General features: G+C 46.5%; 1 protein-coding gene across 1 annotated transcript in view; it reads left to right on the top strand.

Annotated features, from left to right (window-relative positions):
• Window positions 1-2,999: 2,999 nt before the first annotated feature.
• Smad9 (SMAD family member 9) overlaps window positions 3,000-25,119 on the top strand; it is a 38,031-nt gene continuing 15,911 nt past the window's right edge. Inside the window, exon 1 of the mRNA XM_038347888.1 lies at window positions 3,000-3,100. The gene's annotated coding sequence lies outside the window, so the exon portion shown is untranslated. The remainder of the gene's footprint in view (window positions 3,101-25,119) is intronic.

Below are 25,119 nucleotides of genomic sequence, written 5' to 3'. Positions count from 1 at the left end.
TATGCTCAAAACCACGGTAGGTTCTGCACATAGTAGGCATCCTGGGCTGTCTTTGTGACCTCTGTCACCATGTCTGGAAGGTGACATTTGTCACCAGACCAGCCCCTATGGGGCAGCACCCAAAGAGTCAGGGTGGAGACAGTAGTCTGAGATGTAGGTGTTCATGCCCACTTCTCAAGGTGGCTGGAGTTTCCATCTCTGTCACGGGCGCCTCCCCAGGTCCTGGCCCGACTGTGACACCCGTGCTTGTGTGCTGATGTTGAATGATAGGCACTTCTATCAGATGGTGCCTTTGGTGCTCAGGGAAGTAAGGAGTGGGCCAGTAAGCAGAGCTCCCCCTGGCCCTTGCTTCAGTTCCTGCTTTCAGGTTCCTCCCCTGACTGCCTTTCCTGATGACCTGTAACCTGTGAGATGAAATAAACCCTTTCATCCCCAGTTTGGTTTGTGTCTGTGCTTTATCTTCACAGCAGACAAGTACCTAGCACAGGAGACTTGGAAACTTTTGGGAAATAGGATATAGCCGTCAGATGGACCATAGAGGGCTGGGTATTCCAGGCCGTTTGTCTTCCTGCCAAGGCAGTGAAACCAGTCGCCTCCGGCTTCAGCCTCAACACCCCAAGCTGCTTCCAGCACATTGCTTTTCTGCCACCACAGACTGTCCCTTCTCAGACCAGGATGGGAAAGAAATCTTTTCTCCCTGACATGGCTGATCTTAGGTTTCGGTCACCATGCATAAAAGTCATGCAGAGAAGTGGGAGGGGTGGGCAGGGTGCAGTTACAGCTGTGAGCAGAACCACTCCAAAGCTGGACCAGATGCAGGGTGCGAGGATATGCAGAGCAGAGACTGGGCTGATGGCCATGCTGACTGTCACTATGACAGAACACCCCTGACAACTGAAGCAGCGCTAAGGCTTACTTGGGCTGGTGGTTTCTGAGGGGTTGGCCCTTTTGTTTGGTTCTGTGGTCAGAGCATGTGACAAAAGAGGGTTGCCTGCTTCACGACCGTCTGAAAGGGAGTCAGGGCACCTATATCCTCATCGGTTTTACGTTGCCAATAACCCCTGTAACTGTGCCACTCTGCTTCCCAACAGTGCCACACGCTGGAGGCCCGGCCTTTCGTACATAACCTGGGGGCTGTTTCAGGGCCCAGCTAGAGCGCCATGCACGTGACAGATGTGGGCAGAGGAGCGGACAGCCCAGGGAGCTCAGTCTGCCCAATAGGTATACTCTCCCAGAAACGGGAGATTTTAGCTGTGGTTTTTAGATCCCTAACCAAAATTATAAGGGAATTGCCACCAAATCTCAACTGCTGACATTCTGGTTTCATGTATGTTTCCATACCCGAATCCTTTGGTGGAAGAGAATTATGTTTCTATTAAAATGATCCAAAAAATGACAGAGGAAGATGGATTAGAGATGAGAGTTCTCATAACTAGGCAGTTAAAAGAATCAGCCAGCATGAGTGTTATTCCCCAGGGCTGGTATTCGCTCTTTCTTGAACCTCACCAGGTTTTTCTGTTTTGTTTTCCTAACTTTTTAAAAAGTAAAGTCCAGGAGGCTGGAGAGATGGCTCAGTGGTTAAGAGCACTGCCGGCTCTTCCAAAGGTCCTGAGTTCAATTCCCAGCAACCATCTGTCACAACCATCTGTAATGAGATCTGGTGCCCTCTTCTGGCCTTCAGGCATACATTCAGACAGAATACTGTATACATAATAAATAAAATCTTTAAAAGAAAAAAAAAAGAGTAATGTCCAGAAAAGGCAGGGTACATATATTCAGAGGTCTGGCCCACTGCTACTCCCCCCCCCCAAAAAAAAATTCTGTGAATTCACAGCCTCCATGGCAGAAGCATGAGCCAGCCCATCAACACTCTGTGCTCCTGTGGAAGGGGAAAACTGATTGGATCCGTTCTTTCTTTAATATCATTTCTGGGTTAGGGGGTGCTGGGCTACAAGTTATCAATTCAGAGAATCGAAGTACTTGCCTTAAAGTGCGCACAAAACATGTCCCTCATCCAGCCCATGACTTTCATTGGTCCCCACCACTGGACAGTATTACTTCTGGGGTTTCTTCTCTCCCAGAGCAACCTCAGACCTAACAGCTGGCCTGCAGCAGGGCATATGGGTCAGCTTTCAGTCTGAAGTCACAGCATTATTGAAACTTCTGCGATATATTTTAAGCAAAGTCCTCTTCGGGCTACCGTTGGATGGTGTTGCAAAAGCAGCATGTTCCAGAAAGTGGTGGTTTTAGGATTAGGAAAAGAAGTTCAAGTGAGAACTTTCCCTTACATTTCCAAGGTGCCCTGGCCTCTTGAAGGATGTGGGCGGGGGTCTGACCGAGGTGACCCTATGCCATGCTCTGTCTCTATGAAAACCTGTACGGTTTGGTGGGGGAACCAAAAGCCTTCAGCACACTGGTGCTGCTTCCCAAGTGACATTTTAGAGGCAGTCGACCTAGGGGACAGCCAGGCCGCTGGACAGGAAGGCTCCTTGTGCCCGTGAGAAGATTAGATAGTATGTATTATACACTGGGTAAGAAATCACAGCCCACACCATTACAGGACTGGTTTGAAACTCCACTCGCTACTCAGCGCCGTCAGATTTTCTTGGGCCGGTGCCAGGCAAGTCATGCCTCGGATACAGAGATAAGGAACAGCCAGCCAGTAAATGTGGCCTCTAGGGACTAGGACTCAGCGCGGCTGGCAAGCACGGTTGGTGGTCCCGTCTGCCTCTCAGAGGGACGGCCCCCTCCCTCCGCTGCCTGGGTTCCAGGTGGGGAGGACACTTCCGGGGATGACCTGGGGACCCCGCTGGCCCTGAAAGCCCTCTGCCACCGCGATGTGCAGGGCGGGAGGGTGCGCAGCTCGGCGGGGCGGGGAGCGCGGCGTGGCCAGGGCGCACGGCCCCTCCTGGCTGGGGCTGCGCGCACGGCCGCCTGGCGCCCTTCCAGCGCGGCGCACTCACGCGGGAGGCCGAGGAGGAGGCTCCAGCCTGACTGACGCCTCTGGAGCCGCTGTCTCGGTCCCGCCGCCGCCCGGCCGGGCCCTGCAGCTACCGCGGAGCCCGGGTGCGCGGGGGCACGCGTGGCACCGCACGGACAGGTAAGCGCTGCCATGCAGCGAGCGTGGGCACTCGGAAGGTCCCTAAGGTCCTCGGGCGTGAGGCTTGGCTCTTCGTGGAGCACGGGTGGCGTGTGTAGTGTGCGAGGGCTCCGCGGCAGTCTGGGCACCTAGGGCTCATCCCGGGGGACGCGTGGCCCGGGGCGTGGGCAGGGATGCGGGATGCGCGTGGGCCGAGTGCAGAAGGATGCACACTGTCCTGCACCCAGGGACAGGAGCTCTGGAACCCAGCTCGGGAAAGTAGCCCTTTGCTGGGGAGTGGGGATAGTAGAGGGGCAAGTGTGAGTGTATGTAAGGTAGTCTGGGGGGATTTTAAAATTCCAGGGCGTCCTTGGTCACCCAGGCTTATTTCATACTCCTGTAATTTTTTTTCTTCTCTACTTACCTTTGAGGCACACACAGTGAGAGAGAGAGAGAGAAAAAAAAGTTAGGAATGTTAAGTGTCTGTAGCTAGCGCTTGGGCTGTGTTTGTCTTCTCCTGGGCCTACTATTGGGTGCCAGCGCTGCGCAGACGGGAGGGGGCGAGGTGGGGACAGATGCAGGCGACTGACTGACGCCGGCCTTGTGATGGGGAGGAGGAGCGTGGGGAGCCTTCTTATGGGTGGCTAATCGCCACACGTCTTCTTACTCCTTCTTCTCCCTCTCTCCCTCCGACCGTGGCAATTGGAAATGATAGTTTTGAGGTCCTCCGTTGGGGTATTTCTTGGCTAGAACTGGTAATCTTGAGAAATAACCTACAAATGATGTGGATCTCGTTTTGGAAGCAAATTGTATGTAATTCGGTTGAATGCACGGCACGGAACACTAGGAATTACTTTTAGTGGACCCAGTTTACAATGACGGTGTGGTGGCTTGCTGGTTTCCTGTAAAAATTTAGCTAGCAGAGAGAGAAGAGGATAGCGGTAAGGTCTTTGGCCCTTTAATGATGCCCCTTCCTAGGCAATTCCTCGGGAATATTTGTGGTTGTGACATGTCCTAGCATGCCTGTCAATGAGAGGGAATGCCCTAGGAGGTTTGCATTTAGAAACTGTTCATCTATATTTAAAAGGGAAGTAAAAATACAGCCCAAACACTCTGCAGCAACTGACCAGGATTCAATGCTTTGCTTGTAGGAAGTCGAGGGCACACGATTTTGGCTCACTTTCAAGTCTGTGGTTGGTAATCCAAGGACATCACAGATAAGAAACCGGTGTGGTAGTTTATAAACAAGGAACATTTAAAATACGATAAGACTACCGAAGCGTCAAATAATATTTCTGCAAATAGCTTCTAGTGGCAAGGCTCCTTCATGGAAAGTCAGCTTCCTGCAAGCCTGCCTTTGCTGGATCTGTCCTGACATGGCCAGCCCCCACTTTAAAGCTTGAGCGGCTGGCTTTGTCAGGGTGGGTCGTCCCCCCCCCCCACCGCCCCCCAGGTTTGAGCTATGTTTAGGAGAATGCCTGCAAAGTCTAGACCCAGCTAGCTCACTTACCAGTAGTGGTTCTAAAAAAAATCAATGACAAATTAAGGTTAACCCCCTTAAGCACTTGCCAGGCCTTTTAAGCATGAGACACTTGGTGTTTTCTTTATCAAATATTTTCCTCCTATTTTACATATTTCATAGTTAATGAGAAAATCACCAGAATCAGCTACTGCGTCTCTGATAGCCTAAGATGTAGGAAGAAAAGGATTTCCATTCTGTTTTATAGGAAACTTTACAGATATCGAAGCCCTGAATGAGTGGTAAATTTGTGTATCCTTTCTGATCGTGTGGTTGAGTTGGAGGGGGAGGGGAAAAACAAACAAACAAACAAACAAAAAACCCCAAGAAATTATTTTTTCACATAAATAAAACAATTTGATATCAGTTTCCCAAATAATTGAATCCTGATGAATGAGAGTGTACTGTGCTTTGCCCAGTTGGAGAGAGACGGTCACAGCATCATTAAGGCAGCCGATGGTATCTGACCTTCCCTCTACTACAAGAAAACAGTTTCATCATGGTCTGCTTTAATATGCTCTAAATCATACTTATCCAGGGGTATGCCCTGGTGGTGGGAAGGTCAGGGTTCTAAGTGTTCTTGGTTTTTATTTTTCAAAACATATGACGTAAAGTCCTACCATTTTCAACAAAAGCTTAGAGCAGACTCCTGTTTATTTCTGTGAGCACTTTTAGGGACTCAGGAGCAGGGACGTAGGCAGAGGAAAGCAATGAGCTGGTTGCAGGTTGAAAGCATGAATCTCCTCAAATTGTTGTAATTCTGCACAGGTGGGTTTGTATTTGTTGCTCATGAATTGGAACGCCGTCCTAAATCAAGGGTGGCACACGCGTGTATCCGCATTTTGGTGGTGTGAGCAGGCAGGGGTGTGCTATGCGAACCCAACGAATGTTTGTGTAAGAGTAGGGACGGAGTTAAAATGGACAAATACACCCTGGCAATGAACTAGCCCTTAAAGGCAAATGTTCCTCTAAAGTAGGTCTGTGCCAGCTGAGATCGTTAGGATTTAAAGATAATTGCCAGCATTAGGTGTCATCGGGGCTGTGAAAACCGTGTTCATCTTGATGCCTCTTCACCCCGGTAGCAGCTGAACCCTGGGCCCCCTTGTCTGACTCACAGGGGGTGTCCTCTTCCAGAATTCCTGTCTCACTGCAGATTCAAGAGTGAGTTACAGCTCTGCCTGCATCCCCAGGCTTCCCTCTTATCTGCCAGTTTCTTGAATTTAGGCTTAGACCCAGGATGCCTTCCCCTCTGTGGACTCTGCTCCTGCACTACCTCCAGGGGCTTTTCTCTGCCCTCCGCGGTGGTGGGCGTGTCTCTCTAGGAGCCCTTGGCATCTCCTGTGCTGCTTATCATTATTTCTCCCCCTCAGGTGATCCTTAAAGGAGGGGACCCTGTTTCATGTACCCTCCTTGTTCCTCTACTGCTGACTGCAGTGCTCGGCTCAGCCTTCAGTCAATAAATATTAATTAAATGAAAAACCCTCTTTATTGAACCCGTGGTCCCTTCTGAAATAAAATCTATAAAAGCACTTCACCCATAAACTAGGTCGATCTTTCGAGAAGCCGGTGTTGAAGTGAGCTGAGGAGTTGTGGAGAAGTGGTGAGAATCAGCACAGACAGGGAAGCACTCTGAGCACAGCCCACCCCTAGTGCCCGCCCATGTATTCTCCCGCCCCCCCCCCCCCCCCCCCCCGAACGCCATATCTAAGCGTTGTAGTCAGGGAAATTCCATAATAACTCTTACTGCATTCACAATTTTCCATATCCTATTCACTATTTTTTTTTAAAAATCCAGGTTTTAATACAATACAACCACCATAATAAAACTCTAATATGATTTTAACAAAAAATTGCCAACACAATCCACAGATGGCCCCTCCCTCCAAAGCCACATCAAAATTGCTGATGTCTTAGTGTGTATTTGATTTGAGCTTTGTTAGAGCTGGATGCTAAAGGGCCTTTATTATCCGCCAAGTTCTGATCAGCAAACCCAAACAGTTAATTCACGGAGGTAGGAGAACTAGAATCTGCATAAACGTCGGGCCTAAAAGACACATGTAATTGTACATTTTTAATTGGAAAGCCCTAATTAACTCCCAGTCAACTTCACAAGAATCCAAGAGAGTGCATTTTAAAATTTAAATTCAGTTTGCTGTAAATCAGAGGTCCTGGATATTGAGAGAGGGATTGTAAATGTGCCCAGGACGAGAGCTGCAGCCCTTCAGAGGTCACAATAGAGAGAGCCTTGTGCTTCTCTGCCCTTGTTCTAAAGCCCATATTTAGTTTAAAGAGAATAAGTGTAACTTATGAGATAAATGCCAAGATGACTTACATAGCTCTGTTGTTTTTCTAATCATTTTGAGTTGCCAATAAAAATGTTAAATATGAAATTTTCTCTCTCCTCTCTCTCTCCCCTCTCTGCTTGCCTCTCCTCCCCTCTTCATCAAATTCACTGTATTTTTTTCTTTTCGTCTGTTTCCCTCTCTGCCTCACTCTCTGCCTTGCTTTCTTCTCTTCTCTGTCTCTCGTCTGTTTTTGTCTCTCTGCCCCTCTCTGCCTCCTCCCTCTCCCATATCCCCCTCCCTCTCTCAGTTATTTGAGAATTTTATACATGTGATTTGATCATATTCATCCTCCCCAGCCCCGCTCAGACCCCTCCTCCACCTCTCTACCCACGCAACTCTGCGTCCTCTTTGTCTTTTTAACCCATCGTCTCCAATTTGTGCCGCCCACACTCTTGGACGCATGGCCTCCACAGGAGTGGATGGACCTATGGAGGGCCACACCTTCAAAGAAAACTGACTGGTCCTCTCCTGAATCTGTGTATCGGCTGCCAATCAAGATCTCCTCAGCTAGGGATGGGACTTCACGCCCCCCGCCTCCTTTCCACGCAGGGATTTTTTTTTTTTAAGTTTTGTTTTGCCATGCATCCCAGGCTGGCCTCACATTTACAGTGATCCTCCTGCCTCAGCCTTTCAAGCGTGTGCCACCAGATAAGGCTGAAGTGTGGTTAACATCTGATTACTTACAAGACTGTAAGTTCAGGTGACTGTTCACAGGGGGTTTGGAGATAGTGGCCTTAGGAACACTAGCGGAACAAGGGCTTAAACTCATTGATTCAGGAAGGGCTTTCTAGACAGAGGGGATCTTTTGCCTCCAAACCCAGCTTTCTCCGTAGACTCTCTCCCTCTACATGGCCCAGTGCTTTTGCCTTTAATCCCCCTGACGCCTGTTCTGGGCTGAGTTGCATATGTGTTTCGTGTGCTACAGAAAGTACAGAGCAGATGTGCAGAACTTGCTTGATGTGTGATGTATGTTCCACTGAAGCCTTGTTTCTTACACTGTGGGAGCTAATGTTGTCTGCCTGGGCAGTGCCATCCTTCCGAAAACAATGACAACCCAGGCAAGGATTCCGAGTCTACCTATTTTCTGCTTTGTGGTAGGATATTTGGCCTCTCTCATTCACACTTCATTATAAATTAATGAGTTCATCTTTTTGTTTGCTGAGACTCAGAGAGGAAAGAGTGGGCGTTTAGGGGGAGCAGGGAAAGGGCAGGTAATTTTAAAGCTAGGACGTCCCTACAGTCGGGGCAGGGTGAGGCTTAAAAGGGTAGGGAGGTGAGCCTCTAGAAGTAGATTGTTAGGTGTCCCAGGAGGCAGGATCTGATTGGCTTGGCATTAGCAGGGTACAGGGTCCCTGAGTCACAGCAGGGTCTTAGACTGGCTGAGGAAACACCTCAATAACCATCTGGCCTGTTGGATGGCAAGAACGTATTTGTAAGGGGGACCACCAGTGACGAGTGACTACCAGGAGTGATGAGTGGCAATGGCAGGGAACACCGTGCAGAGCCCAAACCAGCAGCCGTGAAGGACCGCGAGAAAATGTGCCACGTGCACAAGATTTTAGGTTCCATGAGCCTGTCTCTTGACATGTTTTTGTCACTCTTCTCTGTTGTCTAGTGGCAGCTGAGCTTCACTCTCAGGAGTGTGAATTGGTCATACACAAAGCTCTGAGGACGTGAATACTTCCCTATGGCGTATTGACTAACCGCGTGTTTGCTCAAACTGGCCACCAGGTGCTGGCTGTGTTTGTGAACAGCTGGCGCCTGAATGTTCAGAGACGTGGCTGTCTCGTTGCTTTTTTATTGTGATTATATTTAAACCACTGGTAAAATATTCTGTATAAAGTGTCTGGTTTTTGGAAAAAAAAAACCCAGATTTTTGTGTGTGCATTGATTTTTAAATGTGAGGATTTTGTAGATGCAGCTTCCGCATGCCAGTGTGTGGGGTGGGGGGGTAGTGTTGATACTTTTCAACTTTATTTACCCTATAACTATTGAATCCAAATTGCTTATGAGACACCCCTCCCCAACCAGGCAGGGGATGGGGACATTCCACAAAATCAAGAAACAACATAATAAATAAAATTGCGGACTCTACAGACAAGTTCACAGGGAGCGAAGGAGAGCAGAAAGGCAGATGCCAGGATAGTACTCCAGGGAAGCTGTGGACCCAGAGTGGAGACCAGTCCTGAGCTAGGACCTGGTCAGAGAGGCCTTATTTCTGTCAATCAATCATCTATCTATCTATCTATCTATCTATCTATCTATCTATCTATCTATCATCTATCTATCTATCATCTATCTATCATCTATCTATCTATCATCTATCTATCATCTATCTATCTATCTATCATCTATCTGTCTGTCTGTCTGTCTGTCTGCCTGTCTGTCTGCCTGTCTGCCTGTCTGCCTATCTGTCTGTCTGTCTGCCTATCTGTCTGTCTGTCTGTCTGTCTATCTGTCTATCTATCGGTGCAGTGGGCAGCAGTCAATGTTAAGATGCAGGAATTATCAAAGTGCTGAGAATTAGGGACTGAGGGCTCAGCTCTGAGCAGTGCGTCTGTATTTAACCCCCTACCCTACCGCACCAAGACTCAGGGACCATCACGGAAAGAATCTAAGATCGCAGGATGGGGCAGAGTGCTGTAAAAGTCTGGTTTTCTAGAAATGGCGTGACTATTGAACTCAGGAGCTCACGGTGTCTGCGGTGCACAAGGCCAAGCCCACTGAAATCCCAGCGTAGATAGAGTAGATAATCCCAGAGCCCCAGCCCTTATTAAAGAGCTACAGGCAGTGGACAGTTCCTGAGGGAAGGAGAATCATTCATTTTAGGGAATGTGGCCACTTCTGGGATTCCCATGCTCCAGTAAATGACCACACACCCATGGGCATGTGGGCTGCACTAGCAGCGTTTAGTGGGTTATGTTAAAAAGATCCAGAGTTGAAAAGGGGATATGTTATGAGGCATGTTGGAGAGGAAGTGGAGGGCATATGTGATCTTATTCCTTTGTCTATATGTGTGAAATTACAAGAATAAAGAAAATGTTAAGGATAGTAGTAAACAGGGCTGAAGAGAAGGCTCAGTGGTTAAGAGCTCTGGCTGCTCTTAACTAAGGACCTGGCTTCAATTCCCAGCACCCACATGGCAGCTCAAAAATCATCAGTAACTCCAGTTTCAGGGGATCTGATGCCCTCTTCTGTGGGCACTGCATGCATGTGATGCACAGATAAACAAGCAGGCCAACATTCACACACATAAAGTACAAATAAACAAATATTGTTATAGTCCCAGACAGTGAGATTCATTAATACCCTGTCCAGTTGCGGTCTGTTTGGGTTTATTTCTTTTGTTCTTGGGTAGAACTTCATCGCTGTGTATATGAGTTCTTAGCCCCTCGAGGTTCGAGAATATAAATATGAATAAACTAGAAGGTCTGAAAAGAACAGAGATTTTTGTAAAAATCCCTGTGAGAATGTCAGGACTCTGAGGCAGGGGGATGGTGTGGTTCACTGCTTCTTTCTGGGTGTCACTATGGCTTGTTGCTGTGACCTCTACACTCTCAAGAGTGAGTTTGAATATCCTGCAGGGACGTTTGAAGCATGCCACCCCAGGCATCTGGCCAGGCGTCTCTGCTGACAGCTGAATAAAATCCCTTTGTCTGTGCCCATTGATGCGTCCTAGTTGGCCTCCCTGGGACAACTAAAAGATTGTAGAGTTTAGGAACTACATCTGGTCTTGAGTCACTTAGCCGCAGTAGAGGCGCAGGTCATCCTTGATTGCCCAAGTTTAGGTTCTGCCTTCATCTCCCTTCCTCATCTTCCCTAGTCGCTTGGGGGTGTGGGCTGTAGTGGGGAGAAGGGTACAGGGATTCAGGGGTAATCCTTAGACAAGGAAGAACTATTTAAATTTAACCTATGGGCAAAAAGAGAACATTCAAGAGGTTGGACTAGAAAGACTACCTAGGAGGACAGGGAAGACAGTTGGAGGTGATGCCACGTTTCTAATGGCCATATGGACACCAGCAGATCAGGTGTTCTGACGGTGATGTGTCACCACTTCTGAGCTCCCCAGGATAGCAGCCATCACATGGCTTATCAGTGAATCGTTTGTTTGTGTCAACACATAACTATGATGCCAGGCTGGTCTTGAAATCGCTATCTTCCTGTTTCAGACTCCCAAGCGCTAGGATTCTAGGCACATACTATCTCATGTGAGTTATGAGTGATTCCACCGCCCTTCAGGCGGCCAGGAAACTCAACACACACACAAACACACATCTGTTTAAAGACATTAAAATCCTATTCATAGCCATTTAAGCCTTTACAAGGATTCACTTTCAAGTTAGTATTCTGTATAACACCACTTGAAGCAGATAAAGTGCTAAATGCAAATGCCCAAAAGTAATTGCATGTGTTATGTAAGTCTACCTTTTAAAGAAATGTATTGTATGAAACTAGCAAAGCCACGAGTTTTAGGGTGGACGCCGTACTGATTACATGAGATTTAATGAAGCAGTGGTTCGTGTCATTGATAAAACTGGACCATGTGGCCTGGTGATGACTTTGAGGAGACTCTCAGCCTTTAACAAAGACAGGGGTGAAGATGCTGTGCGAACCCAGTGGGTAGGAGGGAAGCTGGCTGCTGCTGCTGCTGCTGCTGCTGCCGCCGCCTGGGGAGGGTTTCCAGGAAGTTGGCTTCCTGAAGGAGCAGAGGGAGCCTTGAAGCTGGAAATGCATGTGAGGAGGCCAGAAGAGCTTTCGAAGCTGAAAAACAGCAGTGCACACTCAGCTTCACTGTGCTTGCTAGAAAATACGTAGATAGTTCAGAGTAACAATCGGGGGCAGGGTGGCAATCAGTGCAAACGTAGCCCTTTCCATCCCAACCTAAAGAAACAATGGTGATCCCAATGTGCTGCCAAGTCGCAGCAAAGGGTCACTTGGTCTACAGGCAGAGCTGCTGTGGATGAGGAGTGGGATCCGCTGAGGGATCCAAACATTAGGAGGATGCAGGAACAGTTGCACGAGACATCGGGATTTGGTGCCCTCCTGAATGTGGGTCGGGGAAAGGAAGACAGTGTGGTTTGCACATGAGTGACCGGGACTTACTGCTCCACACGTGTTCCAGCTCAGCACCTGGCAAAGGGTGGCTAAGCACCAGCAGCTGCACACGTCATACCCGGCCCCTGCAAGGGAATCTCTGCTTCCTCTCCCAGTCCGCTGCTCAGCAGGCCTAGAGGTCACCGGACAACTTCATTAAACTGAGCATTAAAATAATCGCAATACCTATATAAGTAAAAACAAATAAAATTTTATTTATTTATTTTGGTTTTTCAAGACAGGGTTTCTCTGTAGCTTTGGAGCCTGTCCTGGAACTAGCTCTTGTAGACCAGGCTGGTCTTGAACTCACAAAGTTCTCCATGCCTCTGCCTCCCGAGTGCTGAATTAAAGGCATGAGCCACCACCTCCTGGCTAAAGTGTGTTTTTAAATGAGCTTCAAATATTCTTGTACTTAATATTGTAGTGTAATGTTAATTGGGTTGAACCCATAATATATTCTGGTGGTCAGCTCTTTTGTTCTATTTCAGGAGAGATCATAGAGTCAGTTTTATGAAAGAATGAAGTTCAGACTGTGTGGATCTTCCCATGATGTTTTGGAGGTTCTGAAATATTATTGGCAACCGTAAACATCAAGCTGTTACTCCAAGAAGAAATGTGTATTTCTGCATTTCCCCCCCAACCCCCGAATACATAGAGTTGTCTTAGGGATGTTCTTAGTATATTATTTTAACGGGAAAATGTTTTTAAAAGATTTATTTTTTTATGTGTATGACTGTTTGCCTACATGTATGTCTGTGCACCACATGCATGCAGTTCCTATGGAGACAAGAAGAGGGCATTGGCGCCCCTGGAACAGGAGTTATGGATGGTTTGAGCTGACAGGTGGATGCTGGGAACCCAGCCTAAGTCCTCCGCCAGAGCCATCTTTCCAACCCTGGTTGAAATAAGGCAAACTGATACGGAGAAGAAAAGGCCGAGCGTTATTGACTGAGGCTGTATAAAGTTGCTGCCAGTCGGTTCTGAGATAGAAAGCAGGTCTCATTAAAAAAAATGACTCTCTCTGGGGTTCAGTGCGTAATTCCTCCTTCCCTCGGTGTTGAAGCAAATGTTATTTTTAAAACGGTACTTTGCTCTAAACCCCAAACCACCGCCCTCAGAGGAAATTGATATGTTTACATGAATCTGCATTTAGTGGAGGAAAGGCTCTGAAGGGCAGGCAGAGCGCCAGGGCTCCCGAGCCGGGCTGTCCTTCAGAGAGCAGCTTTGAGAGGGATTGATTAGCCCACAGGACCGGTTATCTAGAAGATTCCTCAGCATTTTACGTCATCGGCTATTCAGATTTCTACGAAACCATGACACGTTATTTTACAAGAATTAATATTGATTAAAAACCATTTCTAATTCTGGCAGAGAGGGGAAGAGAAAAGCCCTTGAAGGGTAACAGAGCATATCGTTTGACACTTGGAATGGACTCTTTTTCATGATAAAAAAAAATACGTTTACCATTTAACCATTTTGAGTTTAAACGCATACTTAGTGAACCCGTCGCCACTACCCATCTTCAGAACGTTTCTTCTCAAACTAAACTTCGATACCCATTCCCCTTCCGTCGCCCTCGGGTCATCTCCCTTCTGTGTACTCTCTTGAATCTGCAGATACTCCACACGGGTTGACTCCTTAGCATCCTTTGTGTCTGCTTTACATCGTTAAGCAGTGTTTCCAAGGTTCAGCCACATTGCACAGCCTGCCTCTTCCCTGCTTGTGACCGCAAAATAGATAGATACCTCCGGGGTGTGCACCACCTCCGTTTCCCCGTTCATCTCTTGATGGACATTCATTGGTTTCCACCTCTCAGCCATTGTGAATCCAACTGCCATGAACTCCAAGTGCTTGCTTTTGACTTACGGTGCACACCTAGTATCGGTTGTCACATGGTAACTCTGTGAACAGCGGCTTTCCATTCCCACCCACAGGGTTGAAGCCTCTGAGCCCCAGGTCACTCAGGTACTTTCCATTTTGTTTTGGTAGTGGCAGTTCTGACAGGGAGAAGCCACCCCTTTCTGTGTTTTGATTGTATCTTCCCAGTGATGCTGATGCATCTTGGGCTCATTTGTCACCTTGTATCCTCCTTGAAGAAATGTGTATTTAGAGCTAGGGGTGATGGGCAGAGGGACCTGCCAAGTTCCAGTTACCTGAGAGGCTGAAGGGTCATTTAAATCTATGAGTTCAAGGCCAGCCTAGTCAACAAAAAGACTCTTATTCAAAAGAAAACAAGGAAGGAAGAGGGAGGGTAGGGAAGGGAAGGAAAATAAATGTTTAAGTGCTTTCTCCACTTTTGCTTTGTTTTGTTTTTCTTTTTTCTTTTTCTAGACAAGGTCTCACTATATAGCCCTGACTGTCCTGGAACGCTCTTTGTAGACCAGTCTGGCCTTGAATTCACAGACTGCCTCTCTTCCCGGCAGCAGCAAGAATTTTTAAACCCTGGTTTCATTTCTTCTTGTGAAGTATTGATATATTGGGTAGTTTTTCTGAAAGTCCAATTGAAAACACCCCCAAACCCAAAGACAGCCAAAAATAAATATCAGATATAATTCAGTAGGACCATTATCAGTGATAAATTTTGGAAAGAATAGGTTGGGGTGGGGCAGTAATAAGAGTAAGGTTGAAGAATAAGTCTCTGTGAGGGCTTCCTCAGCTCGACTCTGTTGACTGTTAGGTCCAGATCATTCTTGTTTAGGGGCTGTCCTCTGCATCATAGAACATTTAATAGGATCCTTGGCTTCTAGCCAGTAGATAGATCCCAGTGACATCTTCCTTCCCTAGTTGTGACAACTAATATGTCTTCAGCTGCCAACTCTCCCCTCAGAAGCAAAACAAAACCCCAAACAACAACAACAACAACAAACTGTTGTCTTCCCTCCTTAGGAGCGGAGACGCGTGTGGTGAGAGGAGCTGGCTTATCATAGCAGCTGGCAACAAAGGTGTTCAAACAAGGGGCTCCTGTGTAAAGAATATGCCAGAACCAGCCGTTAATATTTTTGAGCATCCGTTGTGTCTTGACACCAACAGTTGCTGTTGTCATTACGTCAGTGATTATGTACATGGGTTGAATGCTGCCTGCCGATGGGTAAGATAATCACAGCCCAGAAGAGACTGTGCCTTTCACTAAAGAAGTGACAGCGGAATGTGTGCAGGACACACAGCATCTGGGAATGCAGCAAAGGCTTGTGATATCTGAGCTAGCTTGGGAGGGTGTCCCTTGCAGTGGGTTTCGCAGACACTCACCGACATTTAGTTGCTGAAGAGGAAGATCAAATCTGAAGCAAGGTTCTGTGCACAAGGCACTCAGAGTCTCTGGCTGAGGTGATCACGTGGGACGATTATACATTTCCCTGAGGGTTAAGTAGAGTGGTTAGTGCCGGTAATCCCGGAATAACGCCATTTAGAGAATGTGTATATACTTCATACATTGTTTGAAATCGTCATCAGGGCCATGAGGTGCAGAGCGGATCCCCATCACCATCAGATTCCTGTCTGTTTATGTAGACGAGGCATTGATGGTTTGCAGAGTTGTGCAGTAAGAGACACGTTTGCATCCTCTGGTCGGCAATTTTTTTATTGACCCGAAGTAGCTGTGTTGTAGTGGAACCTAGAAACAGATGGGACCATATGGCTCAATTTGTGGGGTGGCAATAGATTGCTTAATGTCACAGCAGCAATGTTTGCTGTTATGAAAAAAAACACAAAACAAAACTACAGTCGTTCAGTGACAGTTTTCATAAAAGATGTGAATTATTAATGACACGTGTCAGACTGCCAAAATTATTTACATTTGAAATTCTCTGCGCTGAGAAACACATGCATAAGGACTGCAGATGAATGCATTGCAGCTCACCACGGGCAGCCGCGGCCCTTTCCCAACTGGAGTCTGTTCTTTTGAGCAACAGCAGGGTTCAGTCTGGCTGATGTCACTGACTGGCTATTGAGTTCAACTGAAACTGATAAAAGTGTTTACTGAAAATTTCGTTCAGAATTTTTCTTTTTTTTTTTTTTGAAAGGTCATGCTAGTACTTGTGTGTTTTCTGATAGGGCTGTTCTTCGGACTCCTTAACGTGTAAAGCTCAAGACTTCACTTGGTGTCAGATCTACGTAGGGAAAACTTTTCTTCCCGCATGCTGACTAACTTTCTAGCTGGCCTAGATTCATGGATGTCTTCCTGTTAAGGGGTCAAGGGTCAGCCATGACTTATTTTGGAAAGTAGTGGTCCTCCTTTGCCCTGGATGTCTCCGGCAAGAATGAAACCCTTCAAGCCTAATCTTTCAAGTCAATGGTACAATCAAGCCTCATTATCTAGTACACACACACACACACACACACACACACACACACACACACACACACACTGCTGCTATCACCATTCTCAACCAAACCATCCCCTGCCTGTTTTACACCCCGACCCCCTTGCTGTGCTAATCTGGTTTGAGGAGGTACAGAGCACACTCATTGCTATGCAGACTCATTGCTTCATTTTTGTTTTGTTTTGCTTTTTAATTTCTGGAATTCTTTACGGAAGGAGAGAGTGTCAAGAACAGGTTGTCTGCATGGCAGGAATGTGGTGAGTGAAGCACGGATGAACTTAACAGGCAGAAGCCTTAGGATGGCACTTGGTGCCCTCTTAGCTACATTGTTACCTCTGTTTCCAAAGAGATCCACTTGAGAAAACAGGCAGCCTGGACCTCAGGGTCCCAGCTCTGGTCTGGGGAGCCAGGAAAGCTGTCCTTTGGATGCCAGTTATAGACTGTGGGTACCCACAGGCTGAGAACAGTGAGGAAAAGTCATTACTCCTGAGCTGGCACAGAAGTCTAGACCTGGAGTTAGTCAGAGTCTCTTCAGTGTGATATAACACCTGACAGAACCATAGAGAAGGACTGGCTAGTAGCTGCTAATGGCTGAGGTTCCAGTCCATGAAGGCAGAAAGAGCTGATGATGGCTGAGGCTCTGGTTCATGGAGAAAGAGCTGGTGGTGGCTGAGGCTCTGGTTCATGGAGAAAGAGCTGGTGGTGGCTGAGGCTCTGGTTCATGGAGAAAGAGCTGGTGGTGGCTGAGGCTCTGGTCCATGGAGAAAGAACTGGTGGTGGGTAAGGCTTCGGTCCATGGAGGCAGAAAGGGCTGGTTCATCACGGTTGCTCACATCATGGCTCTCAGGAAGCAGAGAGACAGAGCCTCATCTAGAAAGCTCCTCCTTTTCCTTCTTTAATTCCATCTTTGCTCCAGCATGGAATGGTGCCACCACTCAGTGTGAGCATCCCTTCCTTTGCCAATTCTCTCTGGAACCACCTCACAGACATGCGCAGACACGTGCTTTATTGATAGCCTGAGCACTTCTCAGTCCATTCAAGTTGAGAATCAAGATTAGTCATCTCAGATTTTCTTCACTGCCACCTATATTTCAAATAAACAATAAAAGTTAAGCCCAACAACATGACCTTCCCACCAAAGAAACCACATAATAGGGCCATAAGTAGATCACTGATGTCTGGATTATATTTTAATAATAATATTAAAAGCTTTGGAGTTTTACTGTATAGGAAATGCAGACATGATTCCTAGTTCTCAGTGGGGTTAATGAATGAAGTGCTATGAATTACTTCAAAAGGCTTCAGAGATCATTTTATGGGATTTTAATAAATAATAGTATATATTTGCTTCCAAAGAAATGTGTAGGCCGGGTGGTGGTGGCGCACGCCTTTAATCCCAGCACTCGGGAGGCAAAGGCAGGTGGATCTCTGTGAGTTCGAGGCCAGCCTGGTCTAGAAGAGCTAGTTCCAGGACAGGCTCCAAAGCTACAAAGAAACCCTGTCTCAAAAAAAAAAAAAAAAAATGTGTTATTAGTGTGTACCTATGCATGTAATGCCCATAGAGACCAGAAGAGGGCATCAGATCCTAGGGAACTGGAGTTACAGATGGTTGTGAGCAGACATGTGGGTGCTGGGAAATAAAGCTGCCCTCTGCAAGATAAGCAAGTGCTCTGAACGGCTGAACCATCCTTCCAGCTCCAATAACACGTTTGATGGTACCGTACCAGGAAAAACAGCCGTTCATTCTTTGAGGGACTTATTTTTCTCAGAAGACCAAAGTGGGAAAGAAATGAAGGAAGTAAAATTTTAGTATGTTTACATGACTTCTGTTTTGACAGAAAAAAATCCTGAATTTTAAAAAAAATGTTTATTTTATTTTATTTTATTTTATTTTGTTAAATCTCTGTCCTCTGTATTGTGGAACCATCAGCCATGTTTGGGCCAAACCACAGAGCGAAGGAAAGTGGAGCGGTAGGAAGAGAGAGCCTAAATGTACATGTTTGCGTTAGAGGCAAGCTCAGTTGTTCATAAACATTCAAGACTACAAAACAGAATGCAGTCTGTCTGGACAGACGTACAGTGAGGGAAAAGTTGAGTTGCCCATGAAACCAGCCTTAGTATCTACTAAAAGAGAATGATGGAGATCTGCTTTCACACTTGTACTAAGATACTCTGCACGGGCATCATCTGATATTTAGAATAATACAGCTTGTCTTGTTTCTGGAAGCCATGCTGGCAACAGTTTTTACAAGGGGCTCATTGACTTCGGCAGTAAAATAATACTGCCTGCTTACACAAAAGCTAGAACAGTTGTGGAGTTCTCGGAGTTGTAAGGGTGGTGGTGTTTTGATGGGCAAAGGGGTTTTAATATAAAGTGTCTTCAGCACTAATTTGATTTGTTCTGCAGTCTGCTGACAATGGTCCTTCAGGACCCAAGGACAATATCCCGGCGGTCAGATGGACGCTGTGTATTTTCAAGGTTAAAATTATATTTTGAAAGTAAAATGAGAGCTCTTAATTCTTCTAATGGGCTTGCATTGATATGAACCAAAAAAATTAAATACAGCTTTGACAGTTAAAGTATGAAGTCTATTGTCAACTCAAAGGACAGTAAAGACCTAGGAAGTCCATTGCCAACTCAAATGGCAGTATGAAAAGAAATACCTAGGTAAGTATTTGTTGGATGGAAGGATATTTATCTCTCAAAAAGCTGAATGGGAAACTGGTTTTGGGAGATGGAACATACTTTTACACTCATTATGACTCACTTTGTAAGATAAATAATCTTTCCCGAGTTTATATTTGTGGTAAACCCAGATTTTCATGGGTTAGATTTGCTTGGAGTCAAGACACCTTCTGTTGCATAAGATCTGGTTTATTCTTTTTGGGGTTGCTAAGGTCCAGAATTTTTTCTAGGGCAATAGTTATTCACAAGTTTATAAACAATGAAGTAAAAATAGATTTCTAAGGGCCTCGAATTTGCAATTCATCGATCATTCATGTAGAAGAAATACTTGGCCTGACTGCTTGCTGCCCTTGAGAATGTGGGATGTTTCCTAAACATGCTAAGAGTTATGGATATACCAGGGGGAGACAAAGACCTGCATTGTCAGGAATGTGAAGCTATAAATTCGCTTGCATGTGAAATTTCCATCAACGCAGTCTATTATAAATCAAGAAGTACTTTTGAATCAGGTCTGAGTTCAGAGCCCCTGTCTGGGTTCTGCTATGAGCTAAAGGCATTATGTTATTCTTCTGTTGAGTTTGGGCTATTTCACTAAAAATTTCGTGTGTGTGTGTGTGTGTGTGTGTGCACACGCGCGTGCATGTGGATACTGTATCCACCTTATTTTATATGTATGAATGTTCTGCCTTAATGTATGTAAGTGCCCTTCTGAGTGGCCAGTGCCCATGGAGGCCAAAAGAGGGCATCAGATACCCTGGGACTGGAGTTACAGATGGCTGTGAGCCTCTACGCAGGTGTTGGGAACTGAACCTGGAGCCTCTGTAAGAGCAACAAGTGCTTTTAGCTGCTGACCCACATCTCCATCTCCCTTACCTTCTCACTGAACGTGGCTCACTAATTCAGCTGGGCTGACTAGTACGCCAGTGTGCTGACATTTTATGTGCTCTCTGGGGATCAGATCCTTCAAGGCAAGCGCTTTACCACTGAGCCATCCGCCTGGGCCATGTTTTATTAGGTTATTGATAGGTGAGCATTCTTGAGACATGAGCTGTCTCTGTGTAAGATGCTTGCTACGCATGATAGCCTCCTTCACAAGTCTTATCTTGGGAAGGAAGGAAACGTGAAGCCACACTTTTGAAAGAACAGAATATATTTTTAAGGATTTGAGAGATCTAGTCTTGCAGGTTTTCTTTTCGGTGTGTGCCTATGTATCTGTGTGTATGTGTGTCTGTGTGGGAAAGTGTGCATGTATATGTGTGTATATGTTTGTGGAAGCTCAGATGGACATCAGGTGTCTTCCTTCATTGCTCTTTGAGACAAGGTATCTCCTGGGTGGTGATGGCGCACGCCTTTAATCCCAGCACTTGGGTGGCAGAGGCAGGCAGATTTCTGTGAGTTCGAAGTTAGCCTGGCCCACAAAGCTAGTTCCAGGACAGCTAGGACTGTTACACAGAGAAACTCTGTCTCAAAGAACAAAAACAAACAAACAAACAATAAACAAAAACAAAACAAAAAATAGACAAGGTTTCTCAGTTAACCTGAACATCACAAAACAGCTAGTCTGGGCAGTGGGCTCTAAGGATCTTCCTGCTTCTGCTCCCCCAACATTGGGATCACAGGTTTATGCCACTCTTCCAGCTTTGTACAGGTGGTGGGGATTGGTCTGAAGTAGGTTCTCTGGCTTGCTAGGCAAGCACTTTGCTAACTGAACTCTTTCTCTGCTCCCCATTCCTCTTAACCAAGCTGGAGATCAAATCCAGGGCCATACCCAAACTAAGTTGGCGTCCTACCTGTTCTGCTGAATTGTGCCCTCTTCTCTGTGGTCTTAACAAGAGCTGGATTAAGATCTGTGGGCTCCCAGAGCAACTAATCGGATGCCTCTTCAGGAAGTGCATGGGAGGGGCGTGACGAGAATCAACATTGATTAATAAGAAGTCTATTCAGGAAGAGGTCCAAGGATGGATTTTCTTCAGGAGCTCAGTTGGTGCTTTGAGAAACCAAGGGCAAAGCACTCCCTGACTTTCTGCACACCTTAGTCTCTATTGGACCTTTTTCCAAGCAGGGAGAGATTTTCCAGCTAATAGAAAATGCGGGATGTAAGGTCTTCCACCCTTCTCCCCAGCCTCCTTTTCTTTCCCAAGACTAGGAATGCGGTTGGATTCTTTTGTATGTCCTAGCCCCTCTCTCCAGCTGTCTATGAACACGGTGCCCTATTGCCCTTGCCGACTTCTTAGGGTGCTTCATGTGCAACTGCTGAGTGGCAGGCTCATCACACAAAAAAAATATTTAAGGGTGTTGTGTTTTTCTTTTCCTCTTGAGAGCCCTGCGTGTTTTAGGAGAAAGAGTGGCAGTTTATATTTGATAGTCGGTTGCAGGGATGCGAGACTCATCAGTGCTGAGTGCCAGCCTGAATGTGGTGTTTCTTTATATGCCAAGCCCCCACCAGCCCCCCGGTTCTCCAGTCTCCCAGCCTTCCCAGTTCTCCAATCCCCCCAGCCCTCAGTTCTCCCCTACCCCCAGTCCTCCCAGCCCCCAGCTTCCCCAACCTTCCCAGACGCCCCCCAAGTCCCTAGCTCCCCCAGCCTTCCCCTACCTTGTGGCATAAAGAGGAGGAACCACTCATGCAGGGCCCAGACTTGGGACCAAGCAGAGAACTCAGGTTTTTTTTTTGTTTGTTTGTTTGTTTGTTTTTCTTTTTGTTTTTTGTCATTCCTCCATGCCTGTGTGAAGTCCTATGAAAACCCCTCTCTTGAAGAAACACAAGGCACGGTGCATGGATCCTGCCTGCCTGTTGTTGCTGCCCTGTGAGCCCCCAAGTCTTCCTCTGCAGCTCTGTTGGTCAACTCTCTGCTTCTGTCACATCCTCTCCATCTGCACATCGGTATCCAGTGGGACCACTCAAACTTAAGTCTATTCATCTCCCTTGCTTTTTAAAGTCATCTAGCAGCTTTTCCTGCTTAGAGTAGGCCTGTTTTCTGCAGGTGCTTTCACGCTCCAGCCTGGGATGTCTCCAGCAACCCCCATACCCACTCTAGGGCTTTCTGAGAAATCCCCCCCCCCTCCCCGCCGTGACACATCCTTGGCGCTCTTGCCTCCAGTGCTCATGCCTTTGGCTTGTTGGCTGTCAGTGTGTCGTCAGCAGGTCCACACAGGTCCCTGGCTCCTTTGTCAACAGCACTGTGTTTTCTGTGTCGTATTTCATGGTTTGACAATATCATTCGATAGTCAGATAGTCAAGCAAATGTCTGAGCTCCAGAAGGCTGAGGGCCGTGTCTTCTGGGCATTCAGCAGGCTTTCAGAATAGAGGATTCATTGAGACAAATGAGGGACTGAGTGGGAGGTGACAACAGCCTTGCTGTCTCTGGCTTGTTACTTCTTCCTTTATTTATTTATTTGTCTGTCTGTCTGTTTACTATTCTCTCATGCCTTCCATCCCACCCTCCGCTCCCCCTCCCTCCACTGCTTCCAGTCCCCTGTTGTGGTGTGTCCCCTTAGAATCACAGCTTGTGGGGACTGACTGAGCCACTGGGGGCTTCCATTTTTCCTTCCTTTAGCCTGATTCTTTCTCCTTTGACTTCTGTTTCAGTCCAGCTCAGGTCAAGACTGCATGCCGGTCTCCTGCGCTTTGTCTCAGCTTCTCGGGGACGATATGCCCTTTGCAGCTTCCTTCCCCTCACCTTAGGGGTGCAAATCCATTGCTACAGCAAAAGCCTGGGTCCCACAACAGGAATCCACGTGTGATGAAGAGGCCCTCCAGAACAATGCTCCCCGTGCACACTGTCTTATGCTTTTCTCACACCTGCTTTGTTCTTCTCCGCCCCTGTGTGCCACCGCAAAAGCACTGCTGATTGGTGTGTTAACTTGTGTAAGATGCTCTGTGAAAACGATTTGATCAGCAAATGTGATCAGAGATCTACATGTGCGCAGTAAACTGTTTCTGGGAGCAGCTCTCCGCGCATCCTCAGCTCTGGTCATGAGCAGAGAATCAAAACTGGCGTGTGTAAACGTCTTTTGAAGGGAAGCAGTGATGCCCTGGAGTGACAGGCTCTGCACTGTGTCCTTGAGGAAGGGTTTCTCAAGGGTTCCACTTACATGGTACTTTGGGATGATCTGGAGTAGTGGTCTGGTAGATCCGTCTCAGGATTTTGAGATCTCATCTTCTCAGAGTTAAAAGACAGACTCTTGCAAGGTGGCCAGGTTAGTGCAAATAAAAGTCAGTAACCCGCCAGGCGTGGTAGTGCACACCTTTAATCCCAGCACCCGGGAAGCAGAGGTAGCCAGATCTCTTTGAGGTGGATGCCAGCCTTGTCTGCATAGCAAGTTCCAGAGCAGCCAGGACCACACAGTGAGAGCAGGAACTGAGGCCTTTCAGGAGCTGTCCTGGCTTTGGTTCGGCAGTGACATCTCCTCTCTTCCTTCTCATCGATGTCAGAATGCTTATTCCAGCAACAAATCTAAAAGGTGCTTCATTTGTTTGCTGTGTTCTTTGGACTCGGTAAAGATACTGTAACGACAAGCAATACTACTTATCTTCCATTTGCTGATACAGTCTGTACATATGACCGTTGCAGTTTCTTCCCGACCCAGGGGAGTGCTCTGTTCCATTGTATGGCAGGCTGGACATTGGTGCCATCAGAAGGTCATGTGGGTTGGAGGCCACGGTCAGTGACATTTAGCTTCTCCAACAGAGGAAATCTGTAGGGAGTCGGGTTGGCACTGTTGAACGCACACAGGCAGAGGGAACTGCATGGTGGATGCTCCCGAGATCGCCAGCTCCTGATAAACAAGGGTCCCTTGGTTCTTCCTATGCTCTAGGAAAGGGAACGGAGTCACTTAACAGACTCCACACTGCTCCTCCTGGGAAAACACAAACTCAGATAAATAAGAACCTCAGTGTCCGAGAAATTCTTAACTTGATTAATTTTAACATGATTCCTAGTAGCAAGACATCGGACATACAGACAAGCAGAGAGGACAGTGTTTGGACCTCTGTGTATCCTGTGATTTAAATTTCAACTTTCAGATAATTTCTGTTTTTCCCTTTTCCCTATCAGGAGGTCACAGTCATGAATTTGGTGTCTATCAGTGTGAGATTTTTTTAATTTAATACTTCATGGTTTCCCTTAACGCAAGGGTCTCTGCTTTTTGGGATAGAAGCTGCCTTGCAGCCTTAAAATCTTTCTGGGGGCCCCTGTGTGACCTCTGGGATTGTTGAAGTACACTCAGGTCGGACTTGAAGCATCAAGGTGATTCAGATGCATAGTTCATCAGTGGAAGATGACAGTCCCCGAGTGTCACTCCAGGTAAACTTCAGACAATCTAGGGGAAACATGTGGTGTTAGAAGCAATACTTTTCTAGCTTTTTTGATTGTAAAGCATAATAAAAAATGTGAAGTTTATACTGTCAATGTATCCAGCTCCTAGACACATACCTGAGAATGAAAGGCTTTAATCATCTTACCCGTCACACTACAGAGCTTGCTTTATATGTGTTAGCTGCCTTACCACAGTTTATTTTCTTCTTTTGGTTTCATAAAAGTTACTTGGCACCAATAAATTGATTTCATTAGGTAGGAATCCACAGTTTAAAAACAAAAAGGCAAACCATCTCCATTGAAGAGAACTGTTATTTGTCCTTGAAGTAGAGGATTTTTCTTTTCTTTGTTTTTTTTTTTTTTTTGTGTTTGTGCATTTAGTTGAATTCTGCTGAACATATTTATGAAAGGCTTTTCTTTACCACCGAACTTAAAGATTTATGCCATAACTTACTAATAACAAATCCCACATAAAATTAAGCAGAATCTTCAGCTCTTCTCTGTCATGCTCCATCTCTCCCTTAAAGCCCCTGACCACTCCAACCGCTGCTGCAAGGCAGCCCATCTAGATCGAGTAAACATAACTCCTACATGGTGACCTAGCTCCACTTTATAAATTAAGCCACAAAGTCAACCTTTCAAAAGAAAATGGAGAGTAAGTCAAACTACCAAGTGAAAAAGAACAGCTTTGGAGACTTTCCTATCCCTTCAGCACGGTTTGCCCAGGACCATCCTAAAAAGGTCCTCGTCCTTCGTGAGAGG

This window comes from Arvicola amphibius, chromosome 11 (genome assembly GCF_903992535.2).
Source record: "Arvicola amphibius chromosome 11, mArvAmp1.2, whole genome shotgun sequence".
NCBI classification, from domain to species: domain Eukaryota; kingdom Metazoa; phylum Chordata; class Mammalia; order Rodentia; family Cricetidae; genus Arvicola; species Arvicola amphibius.
Note: the sequence above shows the minus strand (reverse complement) of the source record. Positions and strands in the feature narration are given on the sequence as shown.